At 31.2% G+C, this 22,275-nt stretch overlaps 1 long non-coding RNA gene across 1 annotated transcript in view; it reads left to right on the forward strand.

Annotated features, from left to right (window-relative positions):
* LOC134700145 (uncharacterized) overlaps positions 1 to 20,704 on the forward strand; it is a 41,436-nt gene extending 20,732 nt beyond the window's left edge. Inside the window, exon 3 of the long non-coding RNA XR_010103788.1 lies at positions 20,616 to 20,704. This is a non-coding gene — a long non-coding RNA (uncharacterized LOC134700145). The remainder of the gene's footprint in view (positions 1 to 20,615) is intronic.
* The last annotated feature ends 1,571 nt before the right edge of the window (positions 20,705 to 22,275 follow it).

The raw sequence follows: 22,275 nt of genomic DNA on the forward strand, positions 1-22,275 counted from the left end.
CTTAACATGAAAGGGGAGAAAACAACCATTTTCGGTCAACGTACCCTCGCAATAAAAATTGTAAGTGTTACGACATGTTGGAACTAACAATTCAGTAAAAATAATTTGTCGATATGTGATACGGTTTTTCAAAATAAGTAAAAAGAAGCCAAAATCAAAATTTTTAATATGACCTTGACCTTTGACCTTGACCTAATTTTTTTTTAACCAAGGACCTCAAATCTAGAGACCGTAGTCTCTTTCACTTATTGTTTACCATTTAGAAATGCATATTACTTAATTGAAATTGAAAAGGGGGAATAACTCTCATATGGAGTCTCCGTATAACTTCGGTCCAATGAATATTCTAATCCTGAAGATGTAACGAGCTATTTGGTAAAATAAATTTGTCATAATCTTTTACGGTTGTGAAGGAGTAGTGGTCACAAGAAGAACAGTGTTTGGGGAAATAACTTTTACAACGTAAAGTATTCGGTTAGGCGGTTGTCAGTATTTTAAGCGTATAAACTTTACGGTATCATATTCCAAATATCTAAGCGACATCTAATGAAACAACAATACTACGCAAGAAAAAAAATAGGCGGAAGAAAAAGAAAGAAAAAATAATAATAATCAGAACAAAATCAGTAGGTCTTTCCACGGAATCCTCTTTTTTTTAAATATTGAACAGGAAGCACAATTGAATTGTACAGATAAATGATCAATCAGTAACTGAAGAAGAAAAAATTTCCACATATTTTTTCCCTCATGTGAATAAAAACCAACAACGACAGCACAAAGGACCATAACAATATTTCATTTTATTAAAGTCACTTCCTCATTTAATAACTTTTGTTACTCAACAAAATGGTTTCTAGAGAACAAAATACTGTCAAATTGATTTTAACCCTGTCAAAACTAATCTCAGGTCTATGTTCTGATGTTTTTGTTTGTATCCGTTAACACCAATTTGGTTGATAATGTTCGTTGTAAGTTTTGTTGCTTTTAGGTATTTCATTTTTCAAAAGATTTATCCGTCTTTAGATATAGTAATGATCTATGGTGTTGCTCTCACTCTTCCTTACAGCAGTGTCTGCTATAATTAAAATTAATAAAATCAAATAATTCTATACTTCTAGGTGGCATTTCTTTAAATATAGACAATGTACTTTCACGTAGGTACTCCCGTTGCGGCTAAACATGTGCTAATTTCACTATGACGATTCTTAAAAAAAAAAGGATATCATAGAATGGTAAGTTGATATGCACTATTTATTCAAAGATCAAAACATAGGATTGTGCGGCATATTTTTAACATTTATATACGCCGAATATTTAAACTCATACTAAAATTATGTACTACCCCTCCCTTAGACCTACTCCAGAATTTAATTTTCACTGCAATCATATGTTTTCATACTAATAGCATTCCCAAGTTTGTCTCTATGAGATGAAACATATATATCAGATCAGAGAAACAGTACATATGCCAGCTTACCGTAAGTGCATGTTGTATGACACGACATATCTAGAACCTGTTTGAAACTATTCTGATAGCAATTGAAAGCATTTTAGAATACCATAAATGAAAAGTTTATGAGTTAATTATTCCAACATCTAAGATTATATAAAAAGTAAAATCACAAAAAGACTGAACTTAGAGGAAAATCAATTCGGAAAGTCCATAATCACATGGCAAAATAAAAAAAAAAACAACATCAAAAACGAATGGACAAGAACTGTCATATTCCTGACTTGGTACGGGCATTTTCAAATGTAGAAAATGGTAGATTAAACCTGGTTTTATAGCGCTAACCCTCTCACTTTGATGACATAAAGTTTCCAATCCAGCCATTGTTTCCAGTCCATTTCTTATACTGAATGCTTATTTGTCAATGAAAGTTCACAATTTCTGCCTCAAGTGGTCAGTTTAGAAATCTTGTCATAACCGTACCATCGTACCATATATCTAGCAAAATAAAGCTTAATTATGAACTAAAGGTGTCTAAAAAAAGTTATGTGTATGAAGTAACCAGTCTGGTGTTTGATGTTATTAATACTTTTATAGAACTAACTGCTAACATCCGATTTGTACATAACTTCCAAACGCAATATTATTTTCTATATAAAGGACCTTTTATATAATATATCGTAGCATTTACAGGTTAAATTATCCATTAAATGCGCTAGGGTTAGGCATTTTTTCCCTTTTTGCTATTCAATTTTGCTAAATTATTTTGCTGTTTCTAGGAATGAGGAATATGTAGTACATATATAGGATAACATACACTATTGTTAGATTTATTGGGGTATTTTTCTTTTTCTGGCTTGTATTTTTGTTATGCCGCGGTAACAAAAAAAACACATTTAGGTGTTATGACTTTGGGTTGTCGACACGACAAAAACCTCTTACAAACAATATTCAGGAGGGATCTATGAGTTTTAATGATCGTAGTGGGTAAATATAAGCACTTGCAATCAATTTAAATTACACATTTATATATCTTATGCATTAATTTTGCATTCAGGGCTTTACGTAAGCTATGTATTTATGCTGCGTCCTCATGATTAAGGCTCCAGATTTTTTCAATCATCATGATATATTTATAAACTTTTGATTTAATTTTATTTAGACATCTGAGATAAACCGTATTTGGTGAAATTTCATATGTTCTCTTTTTTCACTCAATATAGTGAATTTCTGTGAATAAGAACTCCATTTGCAGCTAAAACTGTGCCACCTTGAATCTGAAGTTTCGTTAATAATCATATCCTAGAATGGAAAGTTGATATGTACGACTGTTTAATTCATGGGTCTAATCATAGTGCTGTGTGGAATATTGTTCAACATTTTTGGCCCTGAAATAGTTGAAGTGTATATTGAAATTCTGTACTACCCCTATCTTCACTAAGAACATAGTTCAGATTTCAATGTTCAGTGCATTTACATGCGTTAATACTGGTATCATTTCAATGATATATCTCCATGAGTACGTACACGAAATATATTTGAATATTATATATCAACCCGATAGAGGCGTGGTTTGTGAAACAACTGAATTACAAACTGCAACCTGTAATGATTGATATAGCATGTAGTAATACAAGCACCAAAAGTAAAATAATTGTATTATCAAAATCATCAGAAAATCGTTCATCTGAAGTCAATGTTTTACCAAGTTTTGAAATTGTTGATGTGCAAGTCATATATTGTTCCTTGTACAAACTAATTAATCAAGAATTTGAGTAAGAACCTAAATCACATCCTGTGTACAAAGTGAAAATCGATAACTTGCTTCATGAACAAAGGGACTGTAATAGTGTTGTTTAAGAATTTCAGATGTATGTGTTGATTACCAATTGTTGTAAATATGATAGCATTGCCTTTATAGAAATAAAATGCAAAACTTCGCTTTTTAGCGACGATGGACATAGGATGTTAAATAAAGGAAAGGTAAGTTATCTGTCATGTGTCCGAGTCGAAAGTTGTTCGTAGTAATTTTCTGTATTTGAAAGCGTTGTTTGTTACTCTCTTCAAAATAAAGAAACGTAGGTGATAGATTTAATTGTATTTTTGTAAAATAAGTGATATACAGTTATTGATTGTGTTATATAAATTAGAAATAATAAAACCCTTTTCTGCATTGAATTGATTAAAAAGGAGTGATTAATAAAACTAGTTTTAATATATATAACATCAACATATGAATAACCTGCATCGCTTTCCAATTTATTTTTCAAACAGTTTCAGACACTTCAGTTCATGGTTATCTTCGAAGTAAAATCAATTGCATATAAATAATATACATTAAGCACAGACACAGAGATATGTCTACCTGAAATATTTTTGTTTTGAAAAAAGAAAAAAAAAGAAGCATCATTTACAACTACCAAGTCGAGATACGTTTTAATTTTTCGAGGAAGGAAAAATGGGACTTGCGTCATATTGTCCTACGGGACATTGTGAATTCAATTATTTTGTATGTATAGTTGGTGAATAGGTCTGATTGGTTAATTGATCTCCTGACATGTTATTGCGATGAACTTATGTATTATAACTTTATTAATTCATTTTTACACTAAAATATATGGTATTTGGATCCAAATATTCCTCAAATTCATTGTATTAATATCAGATGTCAACAATATTCAAAATCAATGCTTTTTTTAAACAGCTTGTAAAAATTCTTTGTTTATTTTTATTTACATATAAACACGTGGACTGTGTCCTGAAATGTGACCCTATAATCATTGTAAAATTGACACATATTTTAAAGAGCTGTTGTTACTTAAGTGTGTTCACCAACGTACACTATGAAATTACCAATACATTATCAGATAATAAAATATACAAAATGTTTAATTATTATGTTGACCAACGAAAACAAGTTTCCATGATCATTTGTAGTTACCAATGTGAGTTTCGGCCTAGATCACAAATTCATTAAATGAATGAAGGTGTTTATTTAATAAAATTTAAAAGTATGCACGAGCAAAATGATACGTTTGTTATTGAGAGAAACTTTCTATATATTGTGTGTAAATTCTTGTAACATATCTGTAGCACTTATGATTATGAACAAAACAAAGCATTATTTTACCATAACTTTCTATTATGTCAATTTCAATTGTTAGTTTAAATGTCAACGGTATGGTAGATAACAAAAAACGAAAAATATTGACGTAATATGCTTGCAAGAAACACATAGCTCTAGTGAGGTCGAAACGAAATGGAAAAAGGAATGGAAGGGGGACAGTTTTTGGAATCATGGATCAAGTAATTCAACAGGGGTAGCAATTTTCAGAAAAAAAATACATTTGAATTTTCTAAAAACGGCCAAGATAATAATGGAAGAACAATTTCTGTACATCTTAAAACGCCAGGGAATAACGGGGTTTTAATTTACAATATTTATGCTCCTAATTTGGCTGGTGACAGAAAATTATTTTTTGAAAAAAATATTCTCATTGATAACGGTAATAGAAATATTGTTCTTTGGGATATTTACTGTGCTCTTATAAAAAAAAACTTAGATCGAAACCCGGTGCCTTTTCGAGAAGACATTGGATCGCTGGAATTAAAAACATTTGTCAAGCATAACGAATTAATAGACGTGTGGATAAAACGATTTCCTAAAGACAAACAATATACTTTTTGTCGAGGTAACTCAAGGTAACGAATTGATTTCATCTTTATAAGTAGTAAGCTTCAATATAAATCAAAACAGACAAAAATAGTTTATTTTCCGTTCAGTGACCACGACGGTGTATTCGTGAAATTAAAAACAAATGAACCAGAACGCGGTCCCGGAACGTGGAAAATGAACTCATCAGTTATTCAATCGGACTTATTTAGAAATACTTTCGAAAGCTTTTTGGAAAACTGGAAATCAAACAAAAAAAAATTAGTTCGCAAATAGTCTTGAATGGTGGGAGGAAACTAAGATAAACATCAAAAGTCTTACTATAGAAGTGGCAAAGCAATTAAACGTTACAGAAAAACAAATAAGGGAGTGGGGGAAAAAATTGGATAAAATTACGGGATCCGATTTTACAAATAATGAAAACGAATTCAATGATTTAAAAGTTAAAATAAAAGACTATTATGACAAAAAAGAAGAGGCAGTCAGAATTAGATCGAAGGTTAATTGGTACGAGAAAGGCGAAAAATCTACAGGGTACTTCTTTAATCTAGAAAAAAAGCGGGGCGCGGAAAAATTATGGTCTAGAATAAAAGGTGCAGACGGAAAGTATAAAGATGATATATAATCTATTTTTAGAAGAACAAGTATTTTTCTACAAAAAAATATTTACGTCCGAGGGGTGGGATAGGGAGGCGGCAGAAAATCTATTACAGAATATAGACCATAAACTAACCGAAGAAAATAAAAAAATGTGTGAAATGGAAATTACTTTGGATGAAATAAGTAAGGCCATTACAATCTTGAAACCTGATAAATCCCCTGGGGAAGACTGAATTGTAAATGAATTTTACAAAATATATTGGTATTTGATAAAGGAAGACTTCGTGGCGGTTATTAAGAATATTTTTAAAAACAATTTGCTCTGCGAATCTCAATAAAGAGGTATGATTACGCTTATGTTTAAGTCTGGGGAGAGAGAAGACAAAAACAATTGACGTCCTATAACGCTCTTGAACACGGACTATAAAATCATTTCTAAAGTACTCGCGGAAAGATTAAAAAATGTATTACCGCAAATAATTTATTTCGATCAAAAAGGGTTTGTCAAAGGGCGCAACATTTTTCAAGGCAATAGATTACTACAAGATGTTATAGATTTTTGTGAATTAGTAGACGAGGAGGGTGCAATATTATTTTTGGATCAACAAAAAGCATTTGATAGGGCGCAATGGGAATGGATCGATTTTTCCTTATTATAATTTGGGTTTGGGGAAAAATTCCGGAGTTGGGTAAACATGCTTTTCAGTAACGCCAAGACGTGTATTCATACGAATGGGTTTACCTCTAGATTCGTAGGCATAACCCGTTCAATTCGTCAAGGATGCACACTAGCCCCGATGTTATATATCCTGCAAGCAGAACCACTTGCAGCTTCAATTAGAAACAATCCTAATATAGAAGGAATAACACTTCCTACTAAAACGGGGAATTATATTGAAACAAAGCGAAATATGTTTGCTGACGATTCTCAACTCTTTAATAAAAAGATCGAAATATCGAAGAAACATTTAAAACTTTAAAACTGTGCGAAATGCGTCGGGGGCTAAAATGAATATGGATAAGACTGTTGGCATGTATTAAGGCAAGTGGCGAAATAAAAAAAACAAAATTTAACAAAATTAAATGGTCTAAGCGTCCTGTGAAAGCATTAAGGGTACAACATGGATACGGGATAGACTTAGATCAAATTTGGTTAGAAAAAATAAATAAGATAAAAAGAGTATGGAAGTTTGGAAATCAAGAGATCTCACATTTACGGGAAAAATTTTAATTATTAAATCCTTTGTACTGTCTGTCATTTGATACGAAATTGAAATGAGAGATATCCCGGAGATATACGAAAAACAAATAAATAATATTATATGGTCCTTTATATGGGATGGGAAAACAAACCAAATCGCTAGAACAGTGTGTTGTTTACCGAAAGAAAAAGGGGGGATAGGAATGATAAACTTAAGGGACTTTATTAAATCAAAACAGGTGAAAAATATCAACAGTATTGTCAACTCAAAAACACAAAAATGGAATGCAACAGGAAAATACTGGTTAACGTCACAAGACGAAAAATATGATACAGATTTTTTTATATGTTCGTGTTCGAACACTACATGTTTTAGGCAAATACAAATGTCCAAATAAAATAAAGAACTTTTAATTTCCTGGTCTGACTTACAGAAATTCCAAACATCGGTCACGAAAGAGGACCTTTTAGAAGAAAATATATTCGGCAATTTTAAATTTAAGTTCAAGGGACATGCATTATATTATGCAAATTTTGCCTCCAGTGGAATAAAAAAAATAAAAGATATATGGGACTTAAACAATAAATCCTTTAAAACTTCTTTTGATATTTTTAACCGTCTGAAAGATAAAAGGAATTGGATTGCACAATATAGCCGCATTAAATCTTCGTTAACACATCAACAAATTGACGTTTTAAAAAAAGACTCTAGCATGCAAAGTCACTCCGATAGACCTATAAAAAAAAAAATTCTTGTCAATTTATAAAAAATGGAGTTGTCGTTGATGCCAAAAAATTATGCCTTAAAGATATAAGATACTTCTATGAGAATAAAACAGCTCCAAAAAGCCAGTTTAAGTGGAATTTACATTTTGGGAATCAGCTACCATGGGAATACATTTGGGAAACCTTGAATAAGAATTTACCTAACAGGAAAACTAAACAACTTCAATGGAAGTTACTACATAATATAATTTACACTGAAGAACAATTACAAAACAAGAATCGCTCAAACGGGTAGTGTCACTTTTGCAATGCAACAAAATCACTTTTTCATCTTTTTATTTATTGTAAACTGGTGGAAGACGTTTGGCGGGAAATTTTGAGAAAACAACGGAATTTTGTTCACAATTAAATATTGAAAAATTACAAAAATCTGAAATAAGTATAATAATTGGGGTCATTAATGCAGATGCATCTTATACCCAAATTTTAGATACGGTACTTCTTATCACGAAATAGGTTATCTGGAAAACTAGAAATATCGCAAAATATCAAAATAAAGGGATTAGTAAAATCGTTGATTTTAAATATGATAAAACAAGAAATGCAATTTTTGCTCAAATATATTAAACCGAATACGAAAAACGAAGCCTTTTCTATTATATGTGACATTTTTTGTATAAACATATACATTTTGTGTGGTCAGGTCAGTGCAATGTCCTCTTTGATACTGATTGAACAATAATATGTATACTGCTCTCAACTCCCTACATGTAATTTCTATCGTGTATGTAATTCAGGTTTATCATCTAATTGTAACAAGACATATAGTATCAAATGTAGGTTCATTTTATAAACAAATATTTACTCACCATATCTTTGAAATAAAACCCTTTTTGGAAATCAAAAATCATTAAATAATCCATTTTTTTTATGAATGAACTACTGTAACACATCCCTTTAGCAAATCACACGTGGTAAATGATCACATGACCATAATTTAAATGTAATTGAAATTAACATAACAAAAGACTTGATGTACGGTTACTTTGAAACTGCTCAATAAAAACAGGTAGCGTTTGTGAGAAAGAAATAAAGATACAAAACATACTTTATTTAAAAAAATATATATATGGTGAGAGGTAAAGATAATGATAATGATTGCAGGTACATGTACATTTGTACAAGGACAGATAACATTTTTAAAGGTTGATGTTAATAATTTATAGTGGGAGTTTGGTTTTTTTTTAATTTGCTTTTTCCCCGACAAATGAGACTGTAACAATTGGGCCCCCCTTACTTGCTCCCCTGGGCAACTGAGGGTTGATGTAACAGGCGATTGCTAATAAAATATGTTTTATATTTAAAACAAAAACAAAAAAATATCAGATGGGACACTTAACATGTTTTTTTTTCTCGCTCACCTAGCTACGTGATGGTCATCATTCATGTATATTTTATAGCATAACCTGTTGTTTACCTTTAACTGTATATTATTTATTTTGTTATTTTATGTCGAGTTTAAATCCAAATGTCTGGTTATGTAATGTATTTCAGTTGTTTTCTGTAAATAGTTAATACTTCAGTTTTATCATATACATCTTTTGTATAGTCATTTTATAAAATTTACTGTTTGCAAAAGTAAAAATTATTCTAAAAAAAATAGGGATGTTCTGGTAACTAACAGAAAACCCTTGCCGCTTTTCGCAAAATGTTTATGATCTTTTGGTCCTCGATGCTGTTCAACTTTGTACTTGTTTCGGCTTTCAAACTTTTGTATCTGGGCGTCACCAGTAGGTCTTGTGTGGACAAAATGCACGTCTGGTGTATTACAATTTTGAACTAGTTGCCTTTTGTTTGCAGTTGTTCTTGTGATTCTTTGTCAATTGTGTTCTCCAATCTATTTATATTGTAGTCCTGTGGTGTTGTGTTGTCATTTTGATGTTATATTTCACATGGCCATAAAAGTGTGAGGTTTGGCATGCCACAAAACCAGGTTCAACCCACCATTTTACCTTTAAAAATGTTCTGTACCAAGTCAGGAATATGGCCATTGTTATATTATGGTTCGTTTCTGTGTGTGTTACATTTTCACGTTCCGTCGTTTGTTTTCTATTATTTTTGAGTGTAAATTCATATTGCGATGAGACGTATTACGGTACTTGTCTATTCCAAATTCATGTATTTGGTTTTGATGTTATATTTGTTATTCTCGTGGAATTTTGTCTGATTCTCGGTCCGTTTCTGTGTGTGTTACATTTTAGTGTTATGTCGTTGTTCTCCTCTTATATTTAATGCGTTTCCCTCGCTTTTAGTTTGTTACCCCGATTTTGTTTTTTGTCCATGGATTTATGAGTTTTAAACAGCGGTATTCTACTGTTGCCTTTATTTAAAGGGGCTTACATGTAGGATAATTTGCATAAGGTTTATTCAACATACACATTTGAAGAAAAAATCGAAAAACAAAATTCTATTTTGTAGCTTTTTCGCCGTTTGACATGTTTAAAAATGCGCTAATTAAAATATAAGCCTTTAACAATCCATTCTGTCTACGAATGTACAGAATGGAATGTTGTGGCCTTTACAAAGGTAACGGGTAAATATGGATAGCCGTATTTGATTTGATGTACAATATGCCTATGTGTAGTTAATAATAAACTGAAATAGATGTTAAAATATAGAACAATTATTTTCTTTTCTTATATTTAAGGTTTTTGATAAATTGTCGGAAATAGTTAGCAAGATGGAACTATAAATATCAAGCTCGTTCTTTAGTCGCCATCCATTCGTTTTATGTGTTTGAGTTTTTGATTTATCCATTTGATTGCGAACTTTTCGTTTTGAATGTTTCCTCGGAGTGCAGTATTTTTGTGATTTCACTTTTTCTTGAGAAACTTGAATACGACTTTACCCATGTTAACAGCAATGCTCAAACTGAAACCTGTATAATCAAGTGAGTGTTTACTAGCATAATACTCGAAAGCTTGATATAATCAAACACGATTGTAGACAGTGCGATTAAATTTGACAATCGAATTCCACTAAAATCAATATAATATTGCAGAATAACAAAACCAGTGACTCTGCATCTTTCGTCATTTTAACAAAAGAGAATTTTTTGTGTACCCCAATTTGAAGCATACTTATTATCTTGAAAAAAAGATATTATTTCTCGTCATTAGTATGGGGGTATTTTTTTTCGAGGACATTGTCTCCCCTTTTCGAGGCTTTTTCTACCCTGGCGGAATTGGCTTGTTTTGATCTCATGGCACTAGACTAAATAATTGTCATATTGCACATTTGAAATACCTTAGTAATTTAACATAAATATAATGAATTCTCATACAATTGTTATATATTTTAATGTAGTGTAGAGAGTGCAGAGAAAGTCAGAAGCAGTACCAATGCATCCCATTTAAGCAAAAATTGACGTTCAGAAAATAACCTTATATCATACCATAGAAATGTCTAAAAAAAAAAAGACATATAATGTTTAAAGTCATAACACTTTAAAAAATGCTATTCACTACAAATATGCAAGAAATAAAACATAAGTGTTATATCGTTACCATGCAAACTTATCTTAGAGGGGAGTCCATATGAAGTGACCATAACAGACATAATCAGACAAGAAAAGAAGATATAAAAAAAAATCATAAACAGTTGTTTCATTGGCAATCATACCACATCACCATATTTTTATACACATATACTATGCTAAACATGGAATACAAGTTTACCTAACATCTTCAATTGTTTATATTTAAAATATATCAAGAAAGAAAATGTGTTTTATTTCAAGTTTAAGTTAATGTTATTTCGCCATTCATTCTCTGTCAATGTTCCTTCTTCTTCTTCTTCTTCTTCTTCTTCTTCTTCTTCTTCTTCTTCTTCTTCTTCTTCTTCTTCTTCTTCTTCTTCTTCTTCTTCTTCTTCTTCTTCTTCTTCTTCTTCTTCTTCTTCTTCTTCTTCTTCTTCTTCTTCTTCTTCTTCTTCTTCTTCTTCTTCTTCTTCTTCTTCTTCTTCTTCTTCTTCTTCTTCTTCTTCTTCTTCTTCTTCTTAAAAAAAGTTAATGTATGTAATGTTGATGTATATTTACATATATATAGCGTATTTGTAGTTTGGAATCTATACATCAAAAAATCAAATTAACTAAAAGAATGATTGTTTTAATTACTAAGTCAGCTGTTCATAAAAATGTTATGGTTGTAAATAACTTTTCTTCAATTGCTATTTAGTTCTTCTTATTCGATCACCACATGTGCTGGTCTGTTGAATCTCAACTTCTAATTTATAGAAGCTGCACGGTTTTAGTTCTAACTAAAAGAGTATGTCTACTAGAAAGAATTTTTGAATGAGGAGCTGATTGTATCTTTGATCAGTTGTTTTTCATGCAAGTAAACATGCTAAATCTACTGAGTGAATGTTCAGGTCAATCTGAAGTTATATATTTTCTATTTCGATTAGACTATGTTGTTTGTTTGCAGTCTCACCAAGGCAACATATACAAAAATTCAATTTATTTGATTTATAAGTTTTAAAGTAACAACTTACATCGTACATTTTCCAATCTTATTAAGATCTCTTAGTTCGACATATCTACAGTAACTGACTTGCCTTCAAATCTGCTTTTTTTGGAAAGTTTTTTTCCAGCTGATTGTTCTTGGACTAACTGTCTAAACTTAATTTGACTAGTCAGCATCTTTCTTTTCTGTGTTTTTGACTTCCAGTCCAGTAATTATCTTTTCTCTTCCTGTTGTTTTTGTCTTGCTTTTTCTTCCTTTGCTTTTCTTAAATCCTCCATTTGTTTTTTATATCTTTGATTCGTTCTCTCTTCTTAAACTTGATAATGATAACATTCTCTTTGATCATTGAACTAGCTTTTCAATCTGTAGTTTACTTTTTTGGTTGAGCCACTCTGATGTTTTGTTTAATATGTAAACAAATTGTGCTTTGTTGGCTAGTCTAGTTGTATTTGGTCTGTGTTTTAGGAGCCAATGCAGGTATCCAAATACCCACTCAGGTAATTTGTTGTGCGGAATGACGGAATTCATTTGTATTTGTACATCTGCTGTAACATTTTCAATCTTTTATATCTGGGCGTCACTGTTGATTTTTTTGTGGACAAGGCGCGTTTTTGGCGTATTGAATTTTAAACCTGATGCTTTTTGTTATCTATTAACAATGTTTTTCTTTGTCTAATATGTTCTCCTATTTATTTTTATTGTAATCTTGTAATGTTATGTTGTCATCTCAATGTTATATTTAACTTTGCCATTAAAGTGCGAGGTTTGGCATGAGATATTGAGATAAGACGTGGCACAGTACTTGTCTATCCCAAATTGATGTATTTGGTTTTCATGTTATATTTGTTATTCTCGTGGTGTTCTGTCTGATGCTTGGTCTGTTTCTGTGTGTGTTACGTTTCGGTGTTATGTCGTTGTTCCCCTCTTATATTTAATGCGTTTCCCTCGGTTTTAGTTTGTTACCCCGATTTTGTTTTTTGTCCATGGATTTATGAGTTTTGAACAGCGGTATACTACTGTTGCCTTTATTTCCACCAAGTAAATGATCATGATCTTTTAATGATTTGCATGTTTCAGCAGCCATCTGCATTAACATACCCCCAGTTTCTGCATCATTGGTCTGTTGTTTGACCAAAACTTCCCAAACTTCATCTTTATTTATCTTAATATTGGGGAATGGAGGCCTTTCGCCAGTTAACAGTTCGTTTGCTGATTCTAGAGGTGTTGTTATAAATGTGTTCCAAACTCCTAATGCTCTAAATCCTACAATATTGTGACTGCATTTCAAATTTCTCAATACGTCTTTTATCAGCATATTCATGTTTTGGTATTGCCTTCAGATTTTATATTTTCAAGGGAGTAAATGAAATTTTCATGAAGGAAATATATTTCTCATCCATCATGGAAGACAATATTGAATATGTTACCCTAGAATGCCTTCAATTGAAGTTTCACGTTGATTCTATATATGTATGTTTTAAGCTCTAGTGACGCTCCATTGTCATTGTCAACGCCAGGAACAAATGCCATACATACTTTTCTTACTGTTTATAGCTCATCTGGCCCGAAAGGCCAAGTGAGCTTTTCCCTTCGCTTTGCGTCCGGCGTCCGGCGTCGTTGTCGTCATCGTCGTCCGTCGTCGTTAACTTTTACAAAAATCTTCTACTCTGAAACTTCTTGGCAAAATTGAACCGAACTTGACCTCAATTTTCAATGGGGTATCTAGTTTAACAAATGTGTCCGGTGACCTTGCCAACCAACCAAGATGGCCGCCATAACTAAAAGTAGAACATAGGGGTAACATGCAGTTTATGGCTTATAACTCAAAAACCAAAACATTTAGAGCAAATCTGACATGGTTTAAGATTGATTATCAAGTCAAGATCTACCTGCTGTGGAATTTCCAGATGAATCGGACACCCTGTTGTTGGGTGGCTGCCCCTGAATTTGTAATTTTAAGGAAATTTTGCTGTTTTTGGTTATTATTTTGAATATTACTATAGATAGATAGAGATAAACTGTAAACGGCAATAATGTTCAGCAAAGTAACATCTACAAATATGTCAACATTGCCGAAATGGTCAGTTGACTCCTTTAGGCGTTATTGCCCTTTATTCTAATTTTTTAACCATTTTTCGTAAATCTTAATAATCTTTTACAAGTTTTACAAAAATCTTCTCCTCTGAAACTACTGGGTCAAATTAATCCAGAAATGTTTCCGGTGACCTGGCCATTGAACAAAGATGGCCGCCACGGCTAAAAATAGAACATAGGGGTAAAATGTAGCTTTTGGCTTATAACTCGAAAACCAAAGCATTTAGAGCAAATCTGACAAGTGGTAACAATGTCAATCAATTCAATATTTATCTGCCCCCGAAATTTTTAAATGAATTGGACAACCCGTTGTTGGGTTGGTGCCTCCCAATTGGTAATTTTTACCGACATTTTGCCGTTTTTGGTTATTTTCTTGAATACTATTATAGATAGAGATCAACTGTAAACAGCAATGATGTTTAGCGATGTAAGATCTACATATGAGTCAAATGATCAAAATGGTCAGTTGACCCTTTAAGGAGTTATTGCCCTTTATAGTACATTTTTAACAATTTTCATTCAGTTTACAAAATAGTTCCCTCTTTTACTAATTAGCAAAGTTCATTATAGATAGATATAATTGATGACGTGTATCAAACGTGTGAGTGTCATAGATGTACATGTATATCTGTGTGTTTGTGTGCAAAAGTGTGTGTGTTCTCATGGACATATCACCAGAAAGACAGAAAATGACCACAACACATATCAAAAACCTGAATTGTAGAAAATGTATTTAAGATAAGTTTCGTTATACATGTACCAGGTAATTCTTGCTAATGAAAATGGTTTAACATATCATTTTATTTTGTAGTAGAACTTAAAACAGAAAAAAAAACATAATTACAATGTATATGCAGAAACTGTAGTATATAAAATGCAATTAACAAAACAAAGAAAACAACTTAATGTGATAAAAATATACAGCTTCATAAACAGGATTAAACACTGTTTTATAAGAAGTTGAATTACTGTATCACTAGCTTTTGATCACTGAAATTGGGAATTCAAAATCCTTCACATGCAGGTGCAAATATTTTATTAGTCTAGACTTTTAATCTAAATTGCCAATTTTCCAACTGAAGGTTGTAGTACTCTCTAAGCCATATTTGTTATGCGTTCTCCATTAATAAATACAGAGTACCGCAAAACAGAACGCTAGTGTTAAACACAATAAAATCCATCAATCATTGACATAAAACTACACATCTTTCAACAAAAAAAATTTGATACTTTCAAATGTGGTATGTTTTAGATCTTGCTTTTATATAGTAATTATTAGTATCAAGCTTGTATTGACAAACAAATCTAACATACTTACTTAATACTTACAACTAATTATAATTCTTAAAGCAGCTAGATATTTTAGAAATATTTATGAAGTGTCATATACAGCATATGATATTATTATTAGATCTGAAAAAGATATATATGTTTATATAAATTTTCATATATATAAAATTTCAAGTTCTACAGCATAAGAATTTAATATTTTCAGTATTTAGCAATAAGGTTTTGATTTTAATAAGTTATTAAACCATGTGTGTTGTCTCTATAATACTTGTTTATTGTCTTTATGTATTATATACATGTGTTCCACGCTATTTACGAGTAAACATATTTAAACGACGAATCCGCTGGATGAGTTCGTTTAAATATGTTAAAGAGTAAGGCGTGAGGTATATGTTTTGTAACATCATTTGAAAGTAGCCTGGTGATTTTTTATCCAATAAAAACCCAGTGGGAATGTCGTTCTAGCCCCCTGCTTAGCACGTGCACGAGAAAATCGATCCAGTCAATTTTTCGTTAATCAGCCGGTTCATTCAGAAATACAGTTGGTGTGCATTCACTTAATTGTCAGTCACATGGAGTCGTAACAAGGTGGCGGGGTTTAAATCATGATTAACATGAAAAATATCAGATTTAACCATAGTCTAAGCTCCACCTATCTACTTGAAGTTGTAAGCACGTTACCAATCTTTATAATAAACCATGGCTTTTCAGAAACCGAACTATTAAAACAGATTATCACGTAAAAACTTCAAAGGAAAACTGCCGTATTATGTTACAATAGTTTATATTATGTTACGTTCATGTTTTCTTCATGTCACCATGTATGAAAATTATTTAGCACTTCATTTTATAGAAACTCTGAGACATTTCAGAACAAAACTATGTGCAACAAATTACATAATTTAAAGAAGTGATAATTTTGATTTTAATGCTACTCAATTAATTTAAATCATTTATAAGCATTTTCTAAATCAAACTTTTATTTGAACAACAACAACTGCATTCAGATGATGTAAATTTCATATAAAACACGTTTTCTTTTTTTTAAGTTTTACTGCATTTATGGTTGAATTTTTATAAGCAAGGCGTTTCAAGACGAAGAATTGTTTACTGAATACTTGTTTATATGACCATAGTTTTGTTTTCAGTTGTAATATTTTATTTTGACGGGTAATACAATTTTACAATTTAATTTGGTTAAAGTATTTAGCAAATTTCTCAAATGAAAATGATATTTGTATTAATCTCATTAGATAATAAAAACGATCTTCCAAAAAAAATACAACCAAATAAACAACTAAATCTGTGACAAGTCTTTAACTATTTGTACCAAGTTGATTTAAATCAAACCAGAAATGACCTCAAAATATTTTTTTGAAAAAATGTAATTTTATATGAAATATTTAGGGAAAATCTCAAATAACTTTTACTTACAGCTCTGAAACAGACTATAGATTTTCCAGCTATAAATTGAACACTAGTATACAACTTATCACTGTTCTAATACATTTGGCCAAAAACTGATAGCTTTTTAAACGTAACCGTACTTTGTTTCACTTGTCTTAATTCAATAGTATATAATTTGAAACAACACAGTTTTCTGAGGCACCGTTCTGCCGTACATTTTACGATTGTTTACATTTCCATACATGTCTTTCATTTTCACGTACATAGTATTACATCAATGTGAGGAAGGAAACGTTCCTCAGTTATTCACGACGTCGTTGTCAATCGTCGTAAAAATATCAAGATATCTGTAATTTGCCTGTTTCGTGCTGTGCAGTAGAAAGTCGGATAAAAGTTGAATGTTGGGATCATTTGATCGAAGTTCTAAAGAATGTTGTCATAAAAGCTCCCATTCATTTATGTACATTTTCAAGAGAATTATAAAAAATTCTACTTGAATCTAACAGGCCAAATTTATCAACCTACCGATAAATAGGAGCATTAGACAGTACCAACTGTGGAACTTTTCCAACACAAAGTGCTTTCTGCCACACATATTTGTGGTTTATAGATGGCGCGCCAGCTTCATAAAATATAGTCTATTCCGGTAAAACAAACGAAGAGTACAACGTCGTCCAAAAATAACGTTTTTGTTTACCAGCTCGCAAATATTACTTATTTTGTATAAACATGAGATCATTTAAAAAGTCGTTAAATATCCATTTATTTTAACATCATTTTTTTTAAATTCTAATCAGTAATCCTATTGTTTTTTTGTGATAACCAGTGACATTTCAAACAAAAAAACGTATGACGTCAGATCGTAGAATCGCGACGTTGTTCAGCAGACCGAGTGCCTAAGGGAGCAATAAAAATCATCAAATAAATATTATTTTGGAAGGTTCTTGATTCGTAGTATTTCTTATGCTATGTTGTGTCTTGCGTACTATTATTTGTCTGTTTGTATTTATCTACTTGGTCATGACGTTGTCGGTTGATTTTCGATTTATGAGTTTGAATGTTCCTCTGGTATCCTTAACCCCCTTATTTAAGTCTATATTTTACAAAGTGAAAGGGTTAATAGGGATCAGTTTTCAGTTCAAAAAATGGAATTGGAGAATAATGTTTCAAATGTGTTCACAAAGGCAAACTAACATAAACTCAAGATGTATATATGAACTTGATTTCCCTTTGACGCATGTGACGTCATGTTTAATTTCTACAATTCGTCTGAACCTTACAAAGAAGGAAATGTTTGTTGATTTATTAATGTACTGTTAAAGGACAATTTTTGTGAAACTGTCATCGATCCGTGTCTAACATGACTTTTACTCTTTTGAGCAAGCTCAGTCGACGTACTGCTCATAGAATTAAACTTCATATGAAAATGATATAGGAATTACACAATTCCATGCCCTTTTGTTATCCACATCATAAATATTACCAATAATTACAAGTTCCGGGTCGATTCAAATTTTATATGTCACAAAATTATTTGATTCCATATCTGAACTTTCCGCCGTTTTCAGCCACACATCCAAACAATTTATTCGATAATTATCATTGACACAGGTAAGTTTCACACTTGAACTTCGTCATTATACAGGGAACAACTGTGCACCTTAAAATCAGCGTGACTTAACCAAATGATTACGCATTATAAAAATAAGGCATATATTCTTTAATGTAATCACGGACCCGTTACGTCGCGGGTATTGACTAGTATATAAGAAAAATAACTTCATTTACTCTTTTTTAGAGGACAAAATCAGTATTACATTGTTACTGCTTTGATAATTAAGCATATATATTATTGATATAAGAAGTTCTAGGTAGAGACATTTTGATTGCGTATGTTTTCGCCTGATGGAAGATTAATGTGGAAATGCGGTCTTGATCTTTTATGAGTTTTAATCTGATTGCGATTGTTTAAGTCATTGATTTTGTATTATCATGTGTTCCTCTTTACCGATTTTCAGATTTAATCATCGGTAGCAACAGTCGTTTTCATTAGATTGCTAAATAGACATAACGTTATATTTATCTTTCTTTTGATACGTATTTGTAAACATATTGTACCCTGACAGTTTATTCTAATATAGATCTCAACGTCATTAACAATACAATAACTCAGCACCATTTGGTTTATTACCCGTTTAAAGATACAAGACGACGTGTTGTGAGTGACATAATATATAAGACATAAAGCTTTATTTAGAATTGGTTTAGGAATTATACGTAAATAACTGATTGTTTCAGTGATAACAGGTATTTACTGATTTGTGTGGTAATTTTAACAGCTATTTACTAACTTGGTATTTTGTATAAAACTTAATAATACATAAGGGTCAAGGAATCAAATATCCTAAGACTGCATGTTTTATAGGGTTGTTGGTGAGATACTGGAAAATGATTGTTTTATAATTATTGATACTCGCAAAAAGTCATTTTCAACATGCAAACAATGATATAAATCCAAATATGAGGAAAAGATTTGTGAGAAGTGTATAGGCAATTTTGCCAGTTCTTTTTTTTATGAAAGCCATACGATGAGGCCATATTTGGTTAAATGATCTTGATAATTCATAATAAATCAAAGTGTCCATAAGCATACTTTGCATATCAATGCATACACGCGATGTATAAACATTTCGTGTTTTGTTTGTCTAAGTGTCATATAATCAATTATGGAGACATCCTCCGAAGACTGTCAACAATCACATACTAGTTACCAGATATAAACACACAGATAATTAAACCAGATACAGCATCCATATGCAATATACATTTTCTAGGTATGTTTTCATTTCAAATTGTAGGTTAAAAGGTATGTTTATCGTGACCCGTTGACAAAAAGGTTTATTTAAGGATGACCACTTTAATAATATTTAATGATCTTCAGTGTTACCCTACTTTTTGATCAGCTGACCATATTACAACATTGTTTAAACAGTTAGTAAATAGGTGATTTTTTTTTTTTAAATTAGTAATAACTGGAAATAACTGGTCAGTTTCAGGAATTACTTGTGTTTACTAAGTACATGAAGAATTACATGTAATTTTATTAATTACATGTAATTCCTAAATTTGATTAATAACATATAATTCTTATTTCACCTATTTAACATATGCATCACAAGTACAAACTCTGAAGAGCTTTTAAACCCGACAGAGCAACAATTGAAGCAAAACATGCATATCGAGTCATGCACACATAAATTAAACATATTTTAAAGCTTAAGTGGATATCAGTATACATATAAAAATTATTCAAGCATCTTACAAGTTAAACAAAAACTCAAAAGCGAAAATAAAATGGTTTGAACATTCAAAGCATAGTAAAAGCACATATGGATTAGTTAGTTAAAGTAAAGTAAGGCAATGACACTATTTTTCATCCAAATCACAATTGGTAAATGTAAACCATTTTAACATGTTCAAGTCTCTTGTTACAGGTTAATTATTTCACAATTACAATTGACATATGGCATATTTTAGAAGACAGAAAACACACATTTGCTTAAATAATGTACATTTAGGTCTTCATTAAAACTGTTGTCAAATGAATAAATGCTTAAATCAACAACTACAAAAAATGTTATTTAATTTCAGAATGGAAAGAATGCATTACACTATGCTGCTGACAATAATAAAACAGAAGTATTACAGATTTTATTTGAATTTGGATGCGAAAAGAATCTTCAGGATATAGTAAGTACTTCAGAAGCAAAATTATTTGTTTCCTAGCGATAGGAGGAACAGTGCGTATTTGTTTATTCTGTGGTACACATGTTACATGTACATTCTATATTAAACTAAAGAAATTCGGATGTTCTAATTTCAAATGAAGTTACCGTCATATCATGTCAAAGTATACAATAACATATCTTGTAACAAATATAAAAGCCTAAAAACCTTATATTGTATGTATCAGCTTATTAGTTTTCATGGACGTTGCAAAAACCACCAGTCCAAAATGAATGTTCAGAAAACAGCTGTAAATTGTGTGCTATTTAAAATTTGGCTTCCATTAAATCAAATTAATTTAAACAGAAAGCATACAACAAGTCTCTACATATGGGGTCTGAAAATATAATTATTAATAGTGAACAACCATGTTTGTAAATATTGCACATTAGACTGATGTTTGACACAAATACCATTTAAACTTTTAATACACTTCTTCAATATCATCAGATATAATGGCGATGTATGATACTTACATTAAGAAAAAGTTTTCGTTATAAAGTAGAAGCTTCCGATCTGCGTTAAAATGAAAGGTTGGCATTGCCGTTTCCCCTACTAGAATATTTTTTAAAAGAAGAAATATAAGAAAAAGATTCAACTTACTTACTTTCATATTATGTGTTTGCCCAATACTATCAGACAATTTAAATTTTCACAGTATTTCCTCGTCGCTCTAGAGTGGAAATACATATAGACGTATGGACAGACTATAATTTACCTTATTATATGACCCACCCCAACTTGATTTTTAAGGCTTAAAACTCTTTACCATTTCCCCTGCAGACAATTAAAATGAAACAAATAACAAAATTTCCTTGTACCTCTTATGTAATGAATGATTTTGTGCATAAGGCAGTAGACATAATGTTAGCTTGGCATTTCATAAAGAAAAGAGTTGAAGTACACCAACAAGACAATACGAAGAAAAAACTAAACAATGGTACTATTTGTTATCACATTTCATTATTAAAGCTCAATAGTGAAAATCTGATCCTAACTTCACATTTCATTTTTTTTTCAAGAAAGGACAGACTGCGTTACATATAGCCGCTGCAAAGTATTATACCACGGATGTAGTTACCTTTTTATTGAACAGAGACTGTGATCCAAATATAACAAATGTTGAGGTAAGTACCAGTTATCAAAGAATCAGAATATGTAAAGGTACTCTTACTGTATAATGATTTACTCAAACATTGTCAAACGGTGTATTCTGTTAAAGACATTGCATGAAATGCGTCAGATAGAAATTTACCTTATATAAGTGCATGTATACATGTATATTGACAATATTTTGATTGATTTTGGAACATTCAAATACGAAACAAAAGCTAATTGGTGGTATATTTTGTAGAGGGTTCGTATATCGCCTCAATTTGCAAACAGCTACAGATTTCCTATAAAATAAGTATACTGTGTACTGATATTCATTTTCACAAGATTGATGTATATCCGACGCGTTTCAAATGTTTCAATCATCACCTACCCTTTGACCAAAGATGTCTCATGAATACAATTTTTGACT

The sequence above is a fragment of the Mytilus trossulus genome, unplaced genomic scaffold (genome assembly GCF_036588685.1).
Source record: "Mytilus trossulus isolate FHL-02 unplaced genomic scaffold, PNRI_Mtr1.1.1.hap1 h1tg000122l__unscaffolded, whole genome shotgun sequence".
Lineage (NCBI taxonomy): Eukaryota > Metazoa > Mollusca > Bivalvia > Mytilida > Mytilidae > Mytilus > Mytilus trossulus.